The 21,844-nt window shown below is 36.9% G+C and overlaps 1 long non-coding RNA gene across 1 annotated transcript in view; it reads right to left on the reverse strand.

Annotated features, from left to right (window-relative positions):
- The window catches only part of LOC133268173 (uncharacterized), a 265,063-nt gene that overhangs the window by 185,200 nt on the left and 58,019 nt on the right, over window positions 1-21,844 (reverse strand). Inside the window, exon 2 of the long non-coding RNA XR_009742968.1 lies at window positions 7,667-7,711. This is a non-coding gene — a long non-coding RNA (uncharacterized LOC133268173). The remainder of the gene's footprint in view (window positions 1-7,666; window positions 7,712-21,844) is intronic.

Below are 21,844 nucleotides of genomic sequence, written 5' to 3' on the forward strand. Positions count from 1 at the left end.
AGCACTACCTCTTTCAGTGTTTTGTTGAATTTGAATTAAGATTCCCTGTAGTAAGTTGCAAAATTGTTCAAAATTGACTCTAGGCATCCTAAGAACCCTAAAGCTTCTAAGGGACTTGTTTAAAACTAAAAACTGAATATCTCCTGAAGGAAAACTACATGTCAGATTTATATTATAATGTGTTATTGTGCTTTTTGTTCTAATTGGGTTTGAAGCCAAAATGCTGCTGCTCTGCAAATGCTCCTGAAGTATTATTCTGTATTATTATTTCCACACAGAAAACCCACCAAACAAACAGCATAACAAATAACAGCACCAGAACAATAGCAATTCTGGCAAATTTTCCATCCATTATCCATATTATTTAATTATACAGTTTTACGTTGCATATGAGTAAAATGTTTTAACATTAATGGTGAAGCTCAGTGACAGGTTACATTTTATACAGATGACGTAAAATCACTTTAACTGTCTAAGAGGACAATATTTTCTTTTGAAAATTTTAGCTTAGCCTCAAGTATTAGATAAGGAATATGAAAAATTAAATCATATCTGCCAATAAAGGATATATAATAATCAGTAAATGTGCACCACTACTTTGCACTTCAGCAATAGTAAAAATTCTCTAATTCTAATCAAAACAGTGAAAGCAGCCAAGATACAAGAAGCTTAAGTGCAGTACCTTTAATCATAGAAATTTATTGAGAAACATATTTCTGTAACAATAGAAAATCTTTCACCTGTGAGATTTAAACTTTTAAGACACAAAGATGACCTAGCAATTACTTCATATTACTCTATAACTTTTAACAAAATTTTCCCTTTAAAATGTTGTCATATACTCTATATAGGTCTATAAATGGAAATGAAACAGATAGGCAATGGCAACTTCCCCAAAGCAAATAAAAACAGCAGACTCACAAAAATCCTCCACCTTTTAAAGTAACACTATCAGTACTTTAAAAGTGTCCTTGGTCTTCTATGTTGTAAAAGTTACTAAAGCAATAGTGTGTCAGAATGATATATGCATTAGATATATCTGTTAGCTCAATAGATTTTCTGGAGACTAAATAAAAAAAAGGAGGCTCTGTTCTTGTTTATCTTAATGAAGCAGAGTGTCCCAGGATTTCTTCATGGCTTTGGTAAGATTTGTTTTAATATAAGCAGTGTAAGATCCACTTTCATCATTGAATTTCTCCTCTGCTGATTTAGTTTCAAATCAGCCATTTTGATTTTCTAGTGCCCCAGTGCACTCTACAAAGCTAAATCAAGCATAAGTAAACTAATCTAGTTTAACACCATATTCATAAAGTTATTTCATAGCTGTAGTTGGTACTTGATATGGTACCAGACATACTTCCTCTGAAGTTTGTTTCTTGAGAGTTCAAAATTTAACACAGCATATTTAAATATAAGAACAGCTCCATTCAGATCGAAGAACATCTCAGCTGATGTGAAACTGAGAGGTTAATGACCTGGATTCTCAAAATGGCCAAGCCTTCTAGAGTAAAACAGCTAGCTGTAACACAAAGGCTGTTTATTATATACACCTGTGAAACAAAATGGTAGGAGGTTCAGTTGAACACTCCTTACCTTATACTAAGAAAGTGCTCCTAAGGAGTGATATGGTTCACACCAGATCCATGTCCCTCACTCAAATGGTATCTGAGATTTGGGTATCTTCAACAAGCCTGAAATGGCGCCAGTACAGGCATAGTGAGACTGTGCCATACTTCATTACTTTGAGATATATCACAACACTCAGACCTTAAAATGCAAACAAGCAGAAAATCAGTGCACTAAAAATTCCAATGTTGAAACTATTCAGATTCTTGAAACAAACATTTAAATTGCAGTTTACTGAACATATTAAAATTTTGTTCTCTCAATGTCTACGTGTCTCTGCACTACAGGAAACAGATGGCCTTTGACATCAACCAACCTTTGGAAAGAAAAAGGAAGGGAGTTCAAATACAAGTCAAGTCAATGTGCATTTCAGGTTGCCTGTTTACCCTTAAATCCTTTACAAGCTTACATCTCAACCCAGTCCACACAAAGGAATACTTACTCTATATTCACTTGCATTTTACTTCTCAGTAGGAAAATAACAGAAGAAGGTCAAGTACAGTTATACCAAAACAGTAATGTATTTCAACTGTATAGAAAAGGCAACATTAGAGGAGATCAATTTTGGTGCAGTCATCCATTCCAGCTGCTTCACAGCACAGTTAAAGAATCCATAGAACAGGTAATTGAAAGCATTTGTAATCTAGGTTATAACTTCTAGGTACAGCATTTCAAGTCATTGCATAGAGGCAAGCATAGATCCTGAAGATGCTTATTCTGTAGGCTACCAGTATTTCTCACCCAGTTAACATAATTTAGGATGCACTCATTTTCAGACAGTCTTCATTAGGTACAGAAAAATGTTTAAACTATAACATCAGTTCATATTTTAGTAACCATATAGAGAACAGATTGTATGACATGCAGGTACCAGTATAAAAGTTCCATAAGCGTGCCAAAAAAAGCTTCATGCACTCATCAATTAACAGTGGACTATAGAATCCATTAATAATTATATCTGTTATCAGCTGACAGGATTTCCACATTTTCCATGTGCCCAGGTATTTATTTTGAAAACGCAAAATCACTAATCTAGAAACAGAAGATGGGTTTGAATGGGATGTTTTTTTAACTGAAGTACAAAAGGACTTTTCTCATTTAGAAGCTAAGCACAATAGGAAAAAGGAAGTTTACATGCTTGCAATTTCAAGCAAGGATCAAGACATTGTTCCTTAGTGTGACTCATAACCAGGAATTCATATCTAGATTCCTGTTAGCTTGCACCTCTGACTCATGTCCTCTCACAAGGGGTGGTGCAGAAGCTATTCTGAAAGTTGTAAGACAATAATTTTCAGCTATACCAGAGACTTATAAAAATGAGCCATTTCAGTCTCCTGGAAATGACTAATGAGAAATATTTCAGCCATTAATGGCGACTATTTACTCTCCAAGGCAGAAGGCCATAATCAGCAAGGGTTGAATATAGAAATATTATGTAGGTACACTTCCCAAACATTTTGGGCCGATCCATATTATGTGTCATACAGCCAAGCCGAGCCAAGCCACCACTGCAACCTGTATGTAAAAATATATATGTATTTACTGTATTTTACTTAATTTAGTAATCTCCTTGAATTTGTAAAAATTACCAAATTAACTCCCTTTCCCCTGTTTATTTATTATTATTTTTTAATAGTCTTCATTAAGACAAATACAAAATTTATTCTGGTAGGTAAGACAGAAACCAAACTCTTCTGCAGAACGGGAATTAGAGAGACTCACCTTTTACAGCCTGCCTGTGAATACTTGTGACATAGAGAGTTTCACAGACATGTCTCCCATCTCCTGAAGACAGCATCTATTTTTCTCTTGTTTTCTTGCCTCTATATGTATGTGCCTTCGTACAGGACAGGCTGTCGCAGCATTTCAGTCAAGTCCATGCTTGGGAACCTTCTTCCCAGTTCCATATCTCACTCATTGTTACGCGTTTCAAGCAGGCAGGTAAAACAGGCAATTTTGGTCTCATGGGCTACCTGTCTGATATAAAAACTGATTCTCAACGGAACTCGAAATGAGAAATGGGCTTGACGTTCTACACAGCCATCAGGCTTCCACTGTGCTACATGCTGTAAATTCCTGGAAATGAAAAAGATACTCTCTGCCCTAAAGAGCATATAGCCTTCTAGCACACATATACCACAAATACACAGGGAGGAAGAAAGTCAAACATTACAAGAGGAAGAGTAGCATGAGGAAAGCTAAACCCTGTTTTATCCATGAAAAAAATCTGACTGATACTTTCTAGCTACTCTTCATAGGCCTCTGAAAACCTTCCTTTCTCCTCCCTTCTATATAAAGTGAGTTTGTTCTGGGGGCCTACCACAAGAAGCAAAACAGGGAATAAACAAAAGAAAGAGCAATAATTATGTAGAGAGCAATAGATCTACATCTATGCAAAAAATGTAGAAACAGTCCTACTGCTTTTCATTTTGCTGCTCTCAGAAGGTTTCTGTGGGAAGCAGAACACTTATCCCTCTCAGCTTTAACCCCATATTTAACTCCCCCATCAATAGCCTCTGCATAATGAAAATTCAAAACTGTAAATTATGACATTGTGTAATTTCTTTGTCATTAATGGCAGTTCCAATTGGTAAGGACTTGAAGAGTGTATCCCAGATGATGTGAAAATATTCTCTCTAATACACAACAAGTTATTTAATATACTTAAACAAAAACTGTCTCATTGGAAGTCCACCTACTTTCAACAAGGTTACATAAGGCTGTGCTTAATTGCCATTACCACAGTGCAATCTGATAAAATTTCTTTCTTATGAAATTTAACCTTTGGTTCCTAAATAGCAAATGATGCAAGACATAAATTTCAAAATATGTCACACCAGAAAAAAAAGTAAAATATTTATGGTAATATTTTAACTGTGTTTATGCTATGACCAACCATTATAACCATACTTTTGCAAAATGGATTTCTCTTCAAAAGATTCCCAAAAGAAACAGCTTTTCTAAATCAGAGGCTATTTTTTCTCATCTCTCCCTGCAGTCAAGTAAATAGGTATCTGGGCCATGAAGTTCTTTGTGCTTTGTTTGCATTCAAAGGTCAAACCAATTGATTAAAATGGCAACTAGTAAGTCCATCTAATGTGGTTACATGGTGGCCCAATAGTCTCCATGTGCACCTCATTAGGTCTAATTGCATTGAAGTGAACTGTAATTCACTGTTAATATAAAACAGCTGAGAGGATGGAGTTCTTCACACAAAGCGCAGTCAGGTAAGTAATTTCAAGCACGCTTTGTGTCCTTGCAAATTACAGCAGAATTAAGAGAAAGCTTGCATATTACTGACAAAGTGAAAAGGCTAGTAATCAGTAGATCAGGCTCGAGAGACAAAGGCTTAGTATGCAAGTGCAATACAGTATTTGCCAGCAAAAACTTCAGGACTGTACACGCATTAGACATCCATGGTTTTGATAGAATACTATTCATAGAATCATAGAAGAGTTAGGGTTGGAAAGGACATTAACATCATCTAGTTCCAACCCCCCTGCCATGGGCAGGGACACCTCACACTAAACCATGTTACCCAAAGCTTTATCCAACCTGGCCTTGAGCACTGCCAGGGATGGAGCTTCCACAGCTTCCTTGGGAAACACATTCCAGTTCCTCACCACCCTAACAGGAAAGAACTTCCTCCTTATATCCTATCTAAACTTCCCCTGTTTAAGTTTGAACCCATTACCCCTTGTCCTATCACTACAATCTCTAATGGAGAGTCCCTCCCAGCGTCCTTATAGGCCCCCTTCAGATACTGGAAGGCTGCTATGAGGTCTCCACGCAGCCTTCTCTTCTCCAGCCTGAACAGCCCCAACTTCCTCAGCCTGTCTTCATACAGGAGGTGCTCCAGTCCCCTGATCATCCTCGTAGCCCTTCTCTGGACTTATTCCAACAGTTCCATGTCCTTTTTATGTTGAGGACACCAGAACTGCACACAATACTCCAGGTGAGGTCTCACAAGAGCAGAGTAGAGGGGCAGGATCACCTCCTTCGACCTGCTGGTCATGCTCCTTTTGATGCAGCCCAGGATACGGTTGGCTTTCTGAGCTGCGAGTGCACACTGCTGGTTCATGTTCATTTTCTCATCAACCAACACCCCCAACTCCTTCTCCGCAGGGCTGCTCTGAATTTCTTCTTTGCCCAACCTGTAGCTGTGCCTGGGATTGCTCTGACCCAGGTGTAGGACCTTGCACTTGGCATGGTTAAACTCCATAAGGTTGGCATCAGCCCACCTCACAAGCATGTCGAGGTCCCTCTGGATGGCATTCCTTCTCTCCAGTGTATCAACTGAACAACACAGCTTGGTGTCATCAGCAAACTTGCTGAGGGCACACTCAATCCCACTGTCCATGTCAGCGACAAAGATGCTGAACAAGACCGGTCCCAACACCAACCCCTGAGGGACACCACTCATTACTGGTCTCCAGCTGGACATTGAGCCATTGATCACAACTCTTTGCGTGCGGCCATCCAGCCAGTTCTTTATCCACCGAGTGGTCCATCCATCAAATTGATGTTGCTCCAATTTAGAGACAAGGATGTCATGTGGGACAGTGTTGAACGCTTTGCACAGGTCCAGGTAGATGATGTCAAATCATTCCTTATCTGTTCGAGGTCTCGACCCACTCCCCAGTCTTCATACTACTGAAAAAGCAAAGTTTTGTCCAGATTAGGGGAAACGACATATAAAAATCAAATCAAATCAAACCTGTAGGCAGCTCATGAAAGACAAACTGGAAGAGAAGAAGGAACTTGAAAGAACTAAGAAAAGGCTAGACATAAATTCCAGTTTTTGGAGCAGCGTGAGATTGTTACAGTACCCACCTTTCACATCTGGCTTGCAGGGCAGAAACCATGCTTGAAAGGTACAATGCAAGGTGTAGTGGCAGTGAGGGACCTCAGAAATGGTTCCACCTTTGCTGACATGGAAGAGACTGCTAAAGGGAACACCTCCAAAACTTCACACCCAGACAAAGAAAGGCAGGTCTCAGAGGAAAAAGCACAGATGCTTACTTCAGCTAGTATCTGAACACTGTTTCAGAATATGTTCCAGATAGGGCTTTACAATTTACTTATCTTTATGCCAGGTGAATCCTATAACCTTAGCTGTTCCCATTTCTGACAGAAGTTCCTAAGTCTAACTTTGATTATCCAACATAAGCAGAACAACTTAAAAAGAAAAAGATCACTTCAAAAAAGAAGTCAAATGCCATCGCATATGCCAATTCTGAGCAAGACTGATAATCCTAACCATCTAAAATTTTTGAACAGTCTCGCTGAATATCCAAAACTTAGTTCCTAACTGTATTACTTATTAAAACAGCACTTTAACCATACTGTGAGACCCCAGATCACAGAGTGGAACACTGCTGTGCTAGGTAGAAAGAGGACAAATCCAGTCACTTCCCAGGGACTGTAAAACAGAACATCAGGCTGAAGAGAACAAGAGACATGCAAGCAGGTGCACAAAGAAACCAGGAAAGTAGGAAATGCAGCATTCACAGAACGTCCCAAGCCTGATATTTTTTCTCATTTCTTTCATAGGCTTCATAAAAATAAAAAGGGAGAGTTTTAAGGACTTGAATTTAATGAAGTCATCTTTCAAATATTTATGACAAGTTTCAAGTACAGGGTCAACACAGAAGAAAGTACAAAAGTGCTTGTTTGAAAATCTAACAAGTGGTCAACAAGGGCATAACAGAAGGCAGGAGCTGACATCTCAAAAGAAGGGAAGAACGGAAGGCTAGTATATGATACAGTAGAGATACAGACTTTGTTGCAGCATTTATTTGGACGTTATGAACTTGTCAAGGCCAGGAAAAAAAACAACATTATGGCAAATGAAATATAAGACGTTTAAGAGACTGGATAAGTTTTAAGTGGTTTCCTCTAAAAAAGGGTTAATTCCCAGGCTTCATTTGATCCAGGATGCAACACTCCTCTGTCCATGTTTCTTTGCTTCAATCACGTCACAAAATAACCAAAACATGTTTCTCACTGCTGTTGATCAAAGTCAGAGCAACAGTCTCACCTGATTTCTGATGAGACTCTCACCCTGGAGATTCTCTGTGATGACCTGTAAAGAGTACAAGGAAGAGGTGAATAAAATTCATTTCATTATTAGTGGAAAAAAAAAAAAAAAATCAGTGTCACCAAAGTAACCACAATTGTCTGAAGGAAAGAGATCCCTCACTGCAACCCTCCTAAAGTGCTTTGATCTACACTGCTTTCACTGACCATCTTAACTAATCTTTCTCCTAAGAGGAGGCTCTTTTATGCTTACGGGAGAAACCACACTGTGTATATACTGAAAAGTGAACTGACCCTGAAGAATAGCAGTTGCTAATGGTGGGAAGTTTAAGTGGTTAGTATTTTCTGAACCTGCTGCTCTCCTTTGGCTCTTATTTAAATAAGTGTCAATTGCATTACTTTAGGAACAGACAGAGAGAAGAAATTTGATATATCACTGTTGCTGCATCATACTACAGCTTCTCTATAATTTTACCTACTCTGATCTTTCAGGTAAAGATGCTTTAATTGTTAAATGTCCCTGAAGACATTAAGTAGCAAAATAGCTAAATACATAGTTACCTAGGCAGCACCCAGGAAGGATGTGCTTTGCATTAAACACTTTGATTATAATCTCTACATTCGTGATTTTGTTTCTTTGTTTCTGATAAGCAAATTGCCAATACCCAGTAAGACTGCTTCATTAATAACTTTAATTGCATATAGAATAATCAGGTATTCATATAATGAACACATGAGTATGGTCATATAGCTACTACTAGGATTAGCTACTCCAGACAGTGTAAAACATTAAAGCAATATATTATGCAAAAATTATAATTTAACTCACACTGTACTCTGGGAGAAGCAGAAAAAACTTGGGCACAAACTTTGTTGCTGGTTGAATCCTACATTGGAGTCAATCAAACCTCTCTTGCTTCCTATTCCATTTCAGGAATTCAAAAACTTTAACTTAGAAGATACTATTGTTCCAGGCTTTTCTAAGGCTCTCTTTTGACCCCCTTCGAAGGCTGTCCCTTCTACACTTTAGAGTCCTCATCTCTTCACTAGCATCTCCAAGACCTTATTTTTGCTTTGAAGGCTTTTTTAAAAGCAAGGAAAAATTACATGATATCCAATGGTTTGGCTAGTGAAGTTCTCAGCCCTGCAAGTTTACAAACATCCTATAGTTGAGTGCTGGGCACTTATATGTGCAAAAGACTTGTGTAACACAACCAACACCAACACAGAACTAATACTACAAAGATATTGAGAGCATTTATATATGAAGAGAAAATACTGCAATGTCCCAAATAAAAATAAATCCATGATCAGTTTGTGATTTACTTTGCAAGTGCCTGCTTTTTGTAGTCAAAGGTAAAGCTATAAATTCCTTCCTCTTTCTGGGAAAAGTTACAATTTAATATCTTTTATTTCTCCTTTTTCCCTTAATATTAAAGAAAATATACCCCTGAAATGTCACTTGATTGATTGCAATGGCCAGCTGTTACAATCTCAATGGAAGTATAAGAACTGCTGCCTAAGGTGCACTGAAGAGTGCCAAGCCTCATAGCAACTCAGCTCATCCTAAACAGCACCACAGACTGGCGTGAAAACTGCAATTTTAAATTCTCCCAGAGACCCATTATTTGCAAACCATTGACACAAACAACTCCAGTCCCCCCATCAGTGTATACCTGGGGAGCTCTTCATCCACAGAGCCTTGCATGCTCAAAAGCTTTACACACTAGAAGACCTCATGAAATTTTGTCTAAAGAGGTGTTCTTAAATGTTTTTTTCCTCACCATCCAAAAATATAATCAATATATTAAATTATACACTTAGCCCATCTTGATTAAGGAAATTTTCATTACAGAAAACAAGTCTGGTATACAACTTTATGAAAAAGTAGAAAATCCAAGACAATTCATCAAAAAATTCTAGGTAGTTTTACAGAACAGACTGGTATATTTTTTAATAGTTGGAACTAAGGTGGGGAATTTATCTAGAACTTTGATTTACTGAAAATTTAATCCCCAAGGATTTATTCTTTTTTTCTAGAAATCCTTGTGTTTACATTTAAACACCAGAGCATTAATATTACTGTACAATGGAACCTGCCATATGATTTTCTTTCATTTATACTAACCTTCTGTAGAACTTAAAAACCCTGAAGTGTTTAAGAACAGATTGAATATAGTATGATTAACTGATGATAACCAACTTTCAACATAAACATCTGATATCAGCAGCGAGTCTAATGGATATTTAGAATACTGCATTTTCTTGCCTTTTTACCCATTTTTTAAATTAAATCTGTGTCTGCCCTTCTAGGTTTGTAAAATAAAAACAAACTCCAAAAATAATTATTGATATATAATTAGCTTTAAAATTACAGAAAGAATTCAGGATGGAGAAATTTAAGATTTTTGATACTTTGCAGACTAAATCTGTACTGTTCACAGTTCCACTCAGCGAAATTTCTATTGCAATATATTTCCTAAGCATCCTAAAAATACCATCTATTACACTATTTGATATGATTCTATTTTCTTTCTTATTTTCAGTTTTATGGGGGTTTGCTGCTCCTTTCTGCTTTATTTTTAGGGAAAAAGTGTTTAGCTTCTCTGGAAGAGTATTTTAGTTTTTATTTTTAACCTATTCTGGTTTTCAAAAACCAGAATGTGCCTGAATGGCAAAACACACTACTCTTGTTCAGATTTTGCTGCACAAGAAATTGAGGTATAGGCTCCTTCAATGCACCCAAGAGGTCAGCTCAATTTTGCAAAAGGACCAGGCAATATTCACACCTTATAGTGTGAAGATTTTGTATGTTATTACATATAGCTTAAGTAATTCACCCATCCTTTGCAATGTATTAGTATTCTTAGTGTATCAAGAAAAGTTCCTCCTTATATATATCAAAACCTCTTTTTTGTCATACCAGTCACACTTTATCTTCTGAAGGTTTTTCTAATAGTAGAAACCCTGGAGAAAGAAGAACATAATAGCAAAGAATCGATAGGCTTATTCATATTCACTGACACTCCAATCACTGCTTTCTTTACAGGGAAACTGGCACTCTTGCCCTACAATTAGAAACTTCTCATACCAGCAGCCAAGGTTGTTCCAAGCAAATCTGAGAATGAGCAGGAAAGGTGGAAATAAACCGACACCAGGATGGCAAATAACAAACAATAAGAGAAACATAAAACTCATGCAGAGCCAAAACATTGCAGCCAAATCCAAGCACACAGTGCATATATGGTATTGCACATACACACACTCTGTAGCTGTTGCAGCTGCAGCTGTAGCAAAATACCTACTAAAATCCAACTGTGAACAAGTATTAACAGGCTCATTGCATCAATCCCATGGCAAAAGTGACACTGAGACATGAAGTTGTTGCTAATTATCCACCAGCCATTAATATATCTCCTGCTGCTGAGTTTTATCTCCTAACATTCCATCTGTGATGCTTTTTTACCTTATTTCCAATTCAACTGCTGAAAATTTCATATGTAAGATATATTTTTTGGTCAAAGCAAAACACAGCTCTGAGAAAGCTTCAATTCACAGAATCACATAGCAGAATAGGAAGAATGTTCATTGTAATCCTTAGCAAATATCTTCATCAAAGAACCATCAAAAGATTTGCGATGACAGTGTGAAGCTTTTCAGTTTCTTTTTTCTCTACCTTCTGTGTGTGTGCGTGTGACAGAACAAGAGGGATCTTGTAAAATTAGCAACAAAATTAACTTTCACTGGGCAAACCCATTTTTTCTACCATAGCAAGAAATATTTCCATACTATTATGTTTTCTTTTCTTCCTTTAAGCATGAACTAAAGATATTTATTTTTGAATACATACAGAAAAAGCTTTTTGGGGGGATAATATATACCAAAAGACGACAGTAAAAATGGGAAGGTTTATTGTAGCCTAAAGTATTTGTTGATACTTAATGGATTTTACACAATATATTTAACATTTTTGCTGTGCTGGGAAAACAGAATAAATATTAATCTCTTCCACCAGTTAATTTCCTCAACAGTCAGCTTCTGCTAAATGAGCTTTTGCACAGGCTTACAACACTATGTCTAATGAAATGGCACCCTTGGTAACCTGTACAGAGAAAATATGCATGTGATGATAGAGGTTTTCTTTGAGGTTTTCTTGGAGAGAGAGGAAAAAATATTCATGATACCAAACTCCATGGTACAGAGGGGATGTAAAGGTCTCTGATCTGTAAGGCCAAAATGGACCTAAGGCCAAGTTAATACTATCAGAGAGATTACATCATCATAGAGATGCAAATGAGAACAACTCCAAATATGCTACAGCTAGATGCCTGAAGCATGAAGAAAAGCCAGAACAGAAGATGGTTGTGGAAGACATACATAGTCCTTTGAAAGCTAACATATATCCTATGCAGCAATTTCTTATAAAAGATTGTAGCACTGCCATATCATGTACTCCAAATTGTATGTTCACACTTGGTATTTTTCATATTTGTACTGTGCAGCACAATATGATGGAATGTTGTGTTTTATGTAACAGTTCAATTTAGCTTTTATCAGTTCTTTCCACACCTCTAGATTTCATTCAGACATTCTGTTTAAAACCACTGGCAGAGGTAATTCAGCTACTCTACCCATTCCACTCATACTTCCAAAATCTTCTCTAGTTACTCATCTTTTTTCATGGTAAACTCTCCTTATCTTTCTTTGAGTTTCTTAACACTATTCTTCCACGTGTCTTGTCTTACATACTATTGAAAGGCCTTTCTTACAGCATCCATAATTTAGCCTTTTTAACATTAAAAACTGTGGAATGTCCTTAAATATATCAATAGCACTAATAAGCTTATTTCATTTCATCTTAACCTTGTATATTTTTTATTTTTTTTTATTATAAAGTTCTTTGCAGCAGGCTCAGAACACCCAGGCACGGCAATGAAGCTGACAGTACACAAATGAGCAGACACTAAAAAGCATTTTTATCTTTTGGGCTGTACCTTGAAAGTATCGAGTTCATCAGAAAAATATATTCCATTGACAAAAGCAATGAACAATCAGTTCTAAACCAGGCAATTTTCCTAGTTGGAGAATGAGGGAGTCTGAGTATTTATTATTCAGGTACAATATGCTAGAACTGATATAAAAGATCAATGCTTAAAAATATTACAAAAAAGCACATATTGAACATTGTCTGTAAGGTTATCTAGATAGTATGATCATGACTTTTACAGAATTTTTGTGACTATCCATCAGTAAAGAGTCTATCCTCATAACTCACAAGTAGAGAAACTTCTATTTTTTATAAAAGTATAGGCCAGATTTACAGAGTCCTTCCCCTTGACCAAGTGACAGGTAAGACTGGTATAAATCAGTCTGCTGCTGTAGCAGCTATCATCAGAAGACCAGAGAGACCAGGATCAAATAAAAGACAATACAGATGTATCTGACTTAAAGATTTCAGTATATTGGTGTCTTCAATATCTTTCATGAGGTACATGTATAAAAGACAAAAAAAAAACCACAGGTTGTTCATGAGGTTAAAAGTTAAATTTTACATTATACATTTTTGATAGACTTCTGACATTTTGATGAACTATTGAGCTGGTGTGTTCTACACCCAAGTATTCTAATAGGCATTCTTTATAAGCTGTTGGCTATGCTTTGAATTTTAAAATGCAAAACACAAAGCATTCTTGATACTAAATGATATTGTATGATATTTTGGAGTGCTATTCAGAATGGAGGCAGGACACTAAATATTCTCCATTGTTTTTAGTAAATTCCTTCCATACAATTAACTTCACATCCACTACTCTTGCTTCTGCACCACAAATGCTTATTTGGACAAATGTTCTCATGACTGGCCAGAGAGAGAAATGGAAAATGACACCAAAAATATTTCTATTTGGTCATAATAAGGAAGTCAATGATATTGTTTAAACACTTTGGAAGCTAGAAGCACAAGAATTAATCAATACACTTATAGTACATTAGCAGATCCACAGCTGCAGAGACTGTTCAAAGATGGGTATTCATAATATCTCATATATCCAAACGCAAAATCCTTGTAAAAAAAAGAAAAAAAAAATCTTTTATATCAAGAAACACCGATGCTGTGACAATCTTCTGCTGCCATTGATCATTGGTTTTAGAGGGTTTGACAAACAAGTAAACAAAGAACAGATCTTTGTGAAGGATTTTGTTAGAATTCTTCATGTTTGTTTATAGTACCCCTGGTACTTTCATGTTTGATATAAGAACTTGCACATACAGAAACAGGAAAAGTATTTCAGATAGAAAGAGGTGGCAGAATTTTTTGTAGCCTGGCACAATATCTACTCAATAAAGACAAAACAGACTTTTACAAAATCTGAAAAGCAAGCAAAGAACTGGTATATTGGGTGGCTTCGGGGTGAGATAAATTTCATTGGGACAAACCTATCCCATGAAGTTACTTGAGTGCTAGCCAACAGATGCAAAGTAAGCTGGATGTATAATGAGGCACCCTGGTGCCCCACACCCTTGTACACTCACATTTCCTTTAGAAAGAAACCTGGGCTCTCCTGGTATGGACAATAAGAGCACACATGCCTCAAAATACAGAAATACAGAAATAACTAGAGAAGTCACTCTGTACTTAACTATAGCAGAGCCGAACAGATTCTATTTCTTAACACAATTTCTATGTATAATCAGTGTGTAATCGCTATGATTGCAATATCAAAATCCCATTGAAATTGATGATTTTTTTTTTTTTTTCAGTTTCAAAGCAATGTACTAAATTTAGCCCTTAATATCCTGGTATATAATATCTTAACCAGAGAAAATGGTCTCTTGAAAAGGAGGTTTTACAGGATGTGCTGTCTCTTTTGTAATTTTTTGAAGAGTCTTTGAAACTAATTAAACAGACAACGAATTGCATCTGATGCAATAGTACAAGTGCAATCATTAGCCCGTAGTTTAGATGGTGGACTAGTTATACACAGATTCATTAAAAAACCCAAGCCCTCTTTCATAGACAGAATCGGTCACCATATACCATATATATAACCGGGTGAAAAGAAGAAAGTATACTGTAGGCCAGACTTCATAGACCGCTTTACATGACTTTGGAGGTTTTTTTAAATTATGGGAGTCAATTTTTTTCAATTACACTCTAAAACTTTCTCCTTCCTGAGTACAAACGTCGTGTGCACACACAGACCTGAACATAGGATGAAGCCTTTGTAAAAATTTGCCCTCTGGTGTTTAAACACAGATACTGAAACTTCACTTTGCCACTAAATACAAGAAAACACTGAAGGGCACAACATCAAACATTAGAAACTACATACTCACCATGTTCTTTTAGTTCCAATTACCTCATTAATATTTGTTCTCATACTACAGAGAATATACTTTGGAACATCTGTTTGTTGAGCTGGGTATCACTGAATCACAATTGGCTACTAATAGCTGCAACAAAGAAAATTATGGGAAGATTGTTTCTAGAGCGCAAATGTTTGCAGTTGCTGTTTTCCAGCAGTGAATATGCTTTTGGAAAAAGGAAATAAACATTAAGAAGGGAAGCACTGTGGTCTCCCCGCTGTCAGTATCACATATTCTGTGAATGGGAGCATCATTTTGTTACTATGTAGCTAAACAACTGCTTAAGTGATCGATAAAGACCATTATCTTAAATCATAGCATGAATTCCCAATATCATACATAAAATCAATAAAACATACAAGGAAAAGGACTAAAAATTTCCACTAAAACATAGCCTGCTGCTTTGGAAAATAATATTTTGTAGGTTGGTTTTTTTTGTTTTACTAATTATGAGCTCAGTGGCAGTTTATTCTGCAGTAAATCTGCTGGTGTGAGATTAAACCTGTTATTGAACAGAGTTTTGAATCTACTGCAAGGCACTCATCACTGCTGGAGAGTGAACATTGCTGTTATCTCATTTAAAAGTTGGCCAGCAAAGCAGCCCATTTGTTTAAAATGCAATTAAGCTGGTGTCTTGAAGAGAAATTAGCAAGGAGTACTTCATTCTAGAGGCATAAGAGGTCTGTTCATAGACACATTAATCCTGTGATTTGGGACATCATTACGATTTGAGACTGTGTTCCGAAAGGATGTGCAGTATACAACAAGCACAAAAGAGAAAAGCTGTTGATTGAGACAGGTCAGCTCTGTTTCATGAGCTCCCAAGATCTCCACTAGTTCATGCATGTTGCATGTGCTTGCTACAAGAAAAAAAAATACTGTGGCCGAATTGAAATTATTAGACATTTGGGAGTTTACAGATCACTAGATTATGTTAAAGAAAACACTGAAGTCTATTTTATAGAAACACACAGTAGGATTATTTCAGTCTTGTGGCAAATATTCCACTGTTACTTGATTTGTAAGATGCTGATCAATATTACACGTAAACAGCTAATTAATTATCTCATGCAGAAAGACTAAGTAGAAATATAAAAAATAAACTAAGAAAAGTTCTGTTTAACTACAATTCTTCAGGAAATAAACTGGGACCCACAGTATCAGCATATTTTTCTGAAAAAGCAAAACTTTTAAGTCTCTAAAGTGGAATAGCAGAGGACACATTCTTTCATGATGTAACTTGATCAAAGTCAAATGCCAACTTCAGTCTTTACAGAAGTCAGTCGAGTTACAGCAAAACAACTTTTTTTCCTGCTGACCTGTGAAACATGACAAGACAGTCCCAATCTGAAGAATAAGTAAACAAAGGCAGGCATATTTTCAAATACATGCATGTCTGAATGCCCACATACTTTTTTTGCAGAAATGATTTACAGGTATCGACCTCTGTTTCACGCTACACGTTCTGTCTGGACATACTTGGATGTTCATGTACATTTTATAGATACTAATCTAGATTAATTGGGAATTACAAATTTATTTTTGGTGTCATTTTCTCAACTTGCTAATCACAGGAATGCAAAAACCAGTTTTGGCCAGAATATCTTCAAGGATGCCCTAAATTCTGTTTCTTGTTTTACTGAGACCCCCAGGGCCTTTCCAAATCCAAACTGCAATAAGAGCAGTCTTCTCATTGCCATGCTTTTCCCCAACTTCATCCTGCAAACAGAGACTGAAAAGGAGGAATTTTGTGTGCTGTGATCTCTGTGTCAGTTCCTTATTAGACTGGCAGCCTCCTCAGACAACAAAAAAAAAGAAAACAATAAAAAATGATCTCAGCTGGCCAGGGTTTGCATTTGTTTTTTGTTTTCTGCATTGCTCCATGAGGTTAATGGGGGACCAGGACCTGAGTCCGGCTGAATGTTTATTTTTATATTGCTGTGGTTTCACAATTTTCTACCAAACTTCATTTAGCATTTTCAGTGAGGTAACAGCAACGAGATGCTGGTAGCAGAATCCAGTCAGTATTTGCCGCTACTGTGGACAGGAATTACGTTTTAAATTGCTGGTTCAAAATAAACTCAGTGACCTATTATTAGTTTCTGACACCCCTCCGTAATTTAGTTTTGGGAAACCTTGATGAGACTTGGACACTGGATGAACAGTTATTTTGATCATCACCATTCACTCTCTTGTGCTCATAGAGCTTAAATCTGAGCATGGCAACATCTGAAACACAGCAGACCCTTACAACATGTGCAAGCTGTCCTGAGCAGTGCTTTTCTACCAAGTGCTGATTGGCAAATACCCAACAACAACAAAGGAGCAGTGTGCTACCAGGATTTAAGCACTCTTTCCAAAAAAAACCTCAATTTCTGAAAGAAATAAATATCAAAACACAAACTTTAGCTGTCTTGTGATTTTGTCCTGCTGTCTCTGTACTAAATAGACTGAGGAGCAAGCTCTGAGTGAGAAGTAGCAATGTACTTGGATAGGACTCCACTACACTTCTACTTACTTCTGTCCGTCATTACAAACTAACACTGGACTGTAAGCTGACTGAATTTTTAAGACTTCAGATTTTCTCATACTGAGAAGAGCTCCTGTGGGGATACTTCAAAGTTTTCAAAAGGTAGGAGAGTCTGTGGAGAAGGCGATACTTACCCTTTCTGTGCAGCCTACAAGGATGCTACTCAGCACAGGCAGATCTATGGTTTTAAGCACAAGACTTAAATTCTACTTACTGGCAAAAATTAGTCTGTAGTGGCAGTGAGGAAATATGCAGAATCAAAGCCTAGCCTCTCAAAACAACTGTTTTTTCTCTGCCAAGGGCACTTTCAGCCCCAGCTGCATTTAGTTCAAAGACAAAAGAATCCGCAGCTGGGGCTCAAATAGAAAATGCTACTTTCAAATGACACTGGAGGCTTTAGGTCCCCAAGGTTTTTTATTCATTTAAATGAATAAATAAATAATAAGAAAACAAATTTTTTTTTTTCTTTTTTTCTGCTGCTTTTTCCTTGGACATAATGATTCAGCTAGTCTGAAATAGCAAACAAGTTCCAGCAACATCCGTACAGGCTAGAACCTTCATTAGTTAATCAAATCATTCCTTTTTTGTATTCCATAATACAGTTCTTCTACTGATTTCTTTAACCTTTCATTTTGGACACAATTAATGTAATCACACTTCTAACAATTTGGAGATGATTTCTTGCTAGCAAACTGCTACATACAGCAACGTGCTTCCTATTTCTGGCTTGCCTCTCAAACAGCCAACAAAAACGGGAGTTAAAAGTTAAGTCAATTTCTTTTTAATTATCTTTTCTTTCTTTCTAATTATCTTTTGATCACAGATAAGATGAAGAAATTACAAGAGTTTTTTTCATCGTCCACAAAAGCTGATGATGTCTGCATGTCTAGTATAACATACTGGTGACGCTTATTGTTTCTGCAAGATGCCTTGACATCATTTTGGAAGGAAAGCCTGTATGTTACCCTGGAACAACATAACTTTTAAAAAAGCATAGAACTACCAAGATCATGAAGCAAAGTATACCCATGAAATGACTGATTTTTTGATTAGAGACAAGTCAGACAAAAATTATCTTTAACAGGCATTGATACTCTAATCTTTCCTTTATGCCCCATACAAACAAGCATAACACGAAGGCTAGTTAAATATTCTAAACTTACTCTCAAGAAAGCCGTGACATCCTTATCTAATTCCCCTAATTCTGTGTTTGTAACAGAGTAAGTCACCACCTCACAAGAGTAGCACATCTCTATGGTACATTTTCTAGCTTTCATCCAGCTTCTCTAATATGCCAAGCAATTTGGCATCTACTTCTGCCTTCGGGAGACTATTCCACAATCTAATAGATCTCATTGTCAGGAAATTTTTCTGCACTGCCAAGTAGTTCCCAAGAGTGCTACTTTTATTTAAGGGAGGGGAACTGATTCTGGCAGTAGTGTAGTTGCTCCTCTGATATTTTCAGTTAGTGGGTGCAAGTAGCCAAACACCATCTGGTACCCAGCTGGTACAGTATATTTAGATGCACCTAAAATCTTTCCAACCCTTCCTGGCTCATCTTTGTTTTTGGAATCAGCTTCTTAATCATTTTTAATCATTGTATTGTTTTGCTATCTGGAAAATTCCTTTGTATGTATACAACTATTGGAAGGAAGAATTTAATTATAGTTCAGAGACTATTATTATGAACAAAGCAGTGAGGCAGGTTTGGTGGGTTTTTTTCCCTCCACTTCAGTTTAATTATCTTTAACAAGTTTTAATTGTGTATCTTTTTTCAGTTTACAGCATGCAAAGTGTCTCATGAGATGAACAAATCTATGAAAGTGGGGCAAGGTTAGTGGCCACACTTGTACATAAACATGAGCAACAGTAGATCTTTTATGATATGTGCAATAAAAACATGAAAAAGAGAATCTATATGGCAGCTTTAGCAGCTAAATGCTTTTAAGTATTCAGAAGGCATGTTTCAAAGACATGCTTTTGTACAAGACCATACACATTAAATTATTTTTGGTATAATTAGACTTAAGAAAAAGGTAGACAAGTTATGAGTGGTATCTTTTAAATGAACAAGGTGGTTAATGACTGCCCTATTATAGGTCCAAATGCAGTTCTTCCCAGAGACAACCCCTTTTTAATATTTTTCTCAAGACTCACTAGAGTGAAAAATGTGTTTAGTCTCTGGCACGCTTCTGCAACATAAAACCACTACCTATCTTCATGGACTGATTCCCAAGCCTACTGAAGTTAGTGGGAATCTTTGCCCTGACATGAGTACATTCGGATTAGACCCCAATGCATAGCTAATATTTTTCAGTATTGTAATAAAAATCTTCAGTAAAGTCATTGGAGTGATATCATGTAAGCCTAGAAGTGTGCTTTGTGCATTTGCTATTTAAGTCACTGGGAGTTTTGCTTCAGAATTAGATAAAGGCTATGGAGCATCCTGTTTGCTTTAGCAGTGCAAGCAGAAAGGTAATTTTTTTTCCAACAAAAATAAATGACTTGTCTGTTCCAGAGAATACAGGAAAGCAAATGTAGTCTCCATCATCTTCAAGATGAAAAATGAATATGCAAAACAAAAATCAGCCACTACTGAGAAAATAGCTTATTTCCCCATGTGAAACCATTTAAAACAAGAAAAGGAACTACCCAAGGAAAACAGATCTTGTCTTTCTCAGGAGACACATCTTCCTCTGAAGAAAGTAGGTTCCAATGATTGGGAGAAAGCATATACAATTCTCCACAAAATTATCTCTAAAAAGTAAATTTAAAGCAAATATTTTGATCCCATCTGTCAGAGTAGCAAAGTGTTCTGCTGAAGTCCTGCTTCTCAATTGGTACCTATGCTGCCACACACATAGTGCACATTCCCAACACCTGATCCAGGACCTACACCACCCACGTGAACTGAGATCCCAGAACCCACCCGTCCCAGTTTTGAAGGCCTGAAGAGATCAGTTTCTTTCTGTCCAAGATGAATCAAACATACTGCTATGAGTAAAATCTGAACACGTATTTTGCTTGCCAGGAAACTGGGGCATGTATGCAGGAACAAAAGATTTTCTGTAGACATTTTGCAATGAAAAACACTGACTGCAAATTCAGTACTCAAATTCAGAGCTTGGTTTATCTTATTCCTTTTGTGTATCAAAATGGAAAAAAAAACAAACAAGAAAAAAACCCAAAACATTTCAAAAGGTGAAGAAACTTAACCTTGAAAAGTTAAATACTCCTTTAAATCAGAAAAAAAGCCACTATCAGAGTCACTTGGCACGTACTTCATCCTCTTCATTCGTGTGATGTCACCATTCTCAACAGGGCATATTGGCACTTTTGAGGTGCAGTCTGTATGTATGATCTTTAAGATAAGTACCCACAACCTAGACGAAATCTCCAGTGAATTAACAGCTAAATTTACCAAGTTCTATAACACGTGTGAATGGAATTTTTTTTTCCAGAGCCTAGTTTCAATGACTATTAATTGAGGGAATAAAAAAAGTGCTCCTTGATACTATGTTTTCTCCATAGTATGGTGATACCATACCTCCCAAGATGAATCTTAGGAGCACTTAAAAAACCTCTTTCCCTAACACTGAGATTGCATTCCCTAATGCTGAGATTGCATTAGCTGCAACTTTCAGTCACCAGCACTCTGAGACAGAGACCTCTGTGAAACATTTCTGCCTGAAGTCTTAAATGTTAGCAAATTTACATGCAATTGAAAATCAAATCTTGTAATAAGAACTACTAGGCAATCATAACTATGGACAATAATACTACATCTCCCTATAATAGAAATGAAAGAAAAGGAAACAGAAAAATATGATTAAGAGGAGAATGAAGAATAAAGCAAATGAACACGGGACCCAAGCTTGTAGGCCAGGTCTAGTGGGGGCTGGTGGAGCTGGTCTGATAAAGAAGGGAAAGAGCAGTTTTGGTAGGAGGCTTGCCAGACTGGTCAAGGAGGCTTTAAACTAGATGTGTTGCGGGAGGGGAGCATCATTCCATTCCAACACACCCAGTCAGTTGCCAGAACCTATAATAAATGCTCAGAGCACTGTAGAGATATCTCAGCTGCTCCAGCCAATGAGCTGGCTTCATTTGGAGCTCGGCTCAGATGCCTCTATACAAACGCCCATAGCATGGGGAACAGACAAGAGGAATTAGAGATGTGTGCACGTCTATGGGGATATGATATAATAGGCATCACAGAAACATGGTGGGATGGCTCCTATGACTGGAGTGTTGGAATGGAAGGTTACAGGCTCTTTACAAAAGACA

Source organism: Pezoporus flaviventris, unplaced genomic scaffold (assembly GCF_033815535.1).
Source record: "Pezoporus flaviventris isolate CSIRO_AGI_PZ_B2104156 unplaced genomic scaffold, CSIRO_AGI_Pfla_v1 ptg000013l, whole genome shotgun sequence".
NCBI classification, from domain to species: domain Eukaryota; kingdom Metazoa; phylum Chordata; class Aves; order Psittaciformes; family Psittacidae; genus Pezoporus; species Pezoporus flaviventris.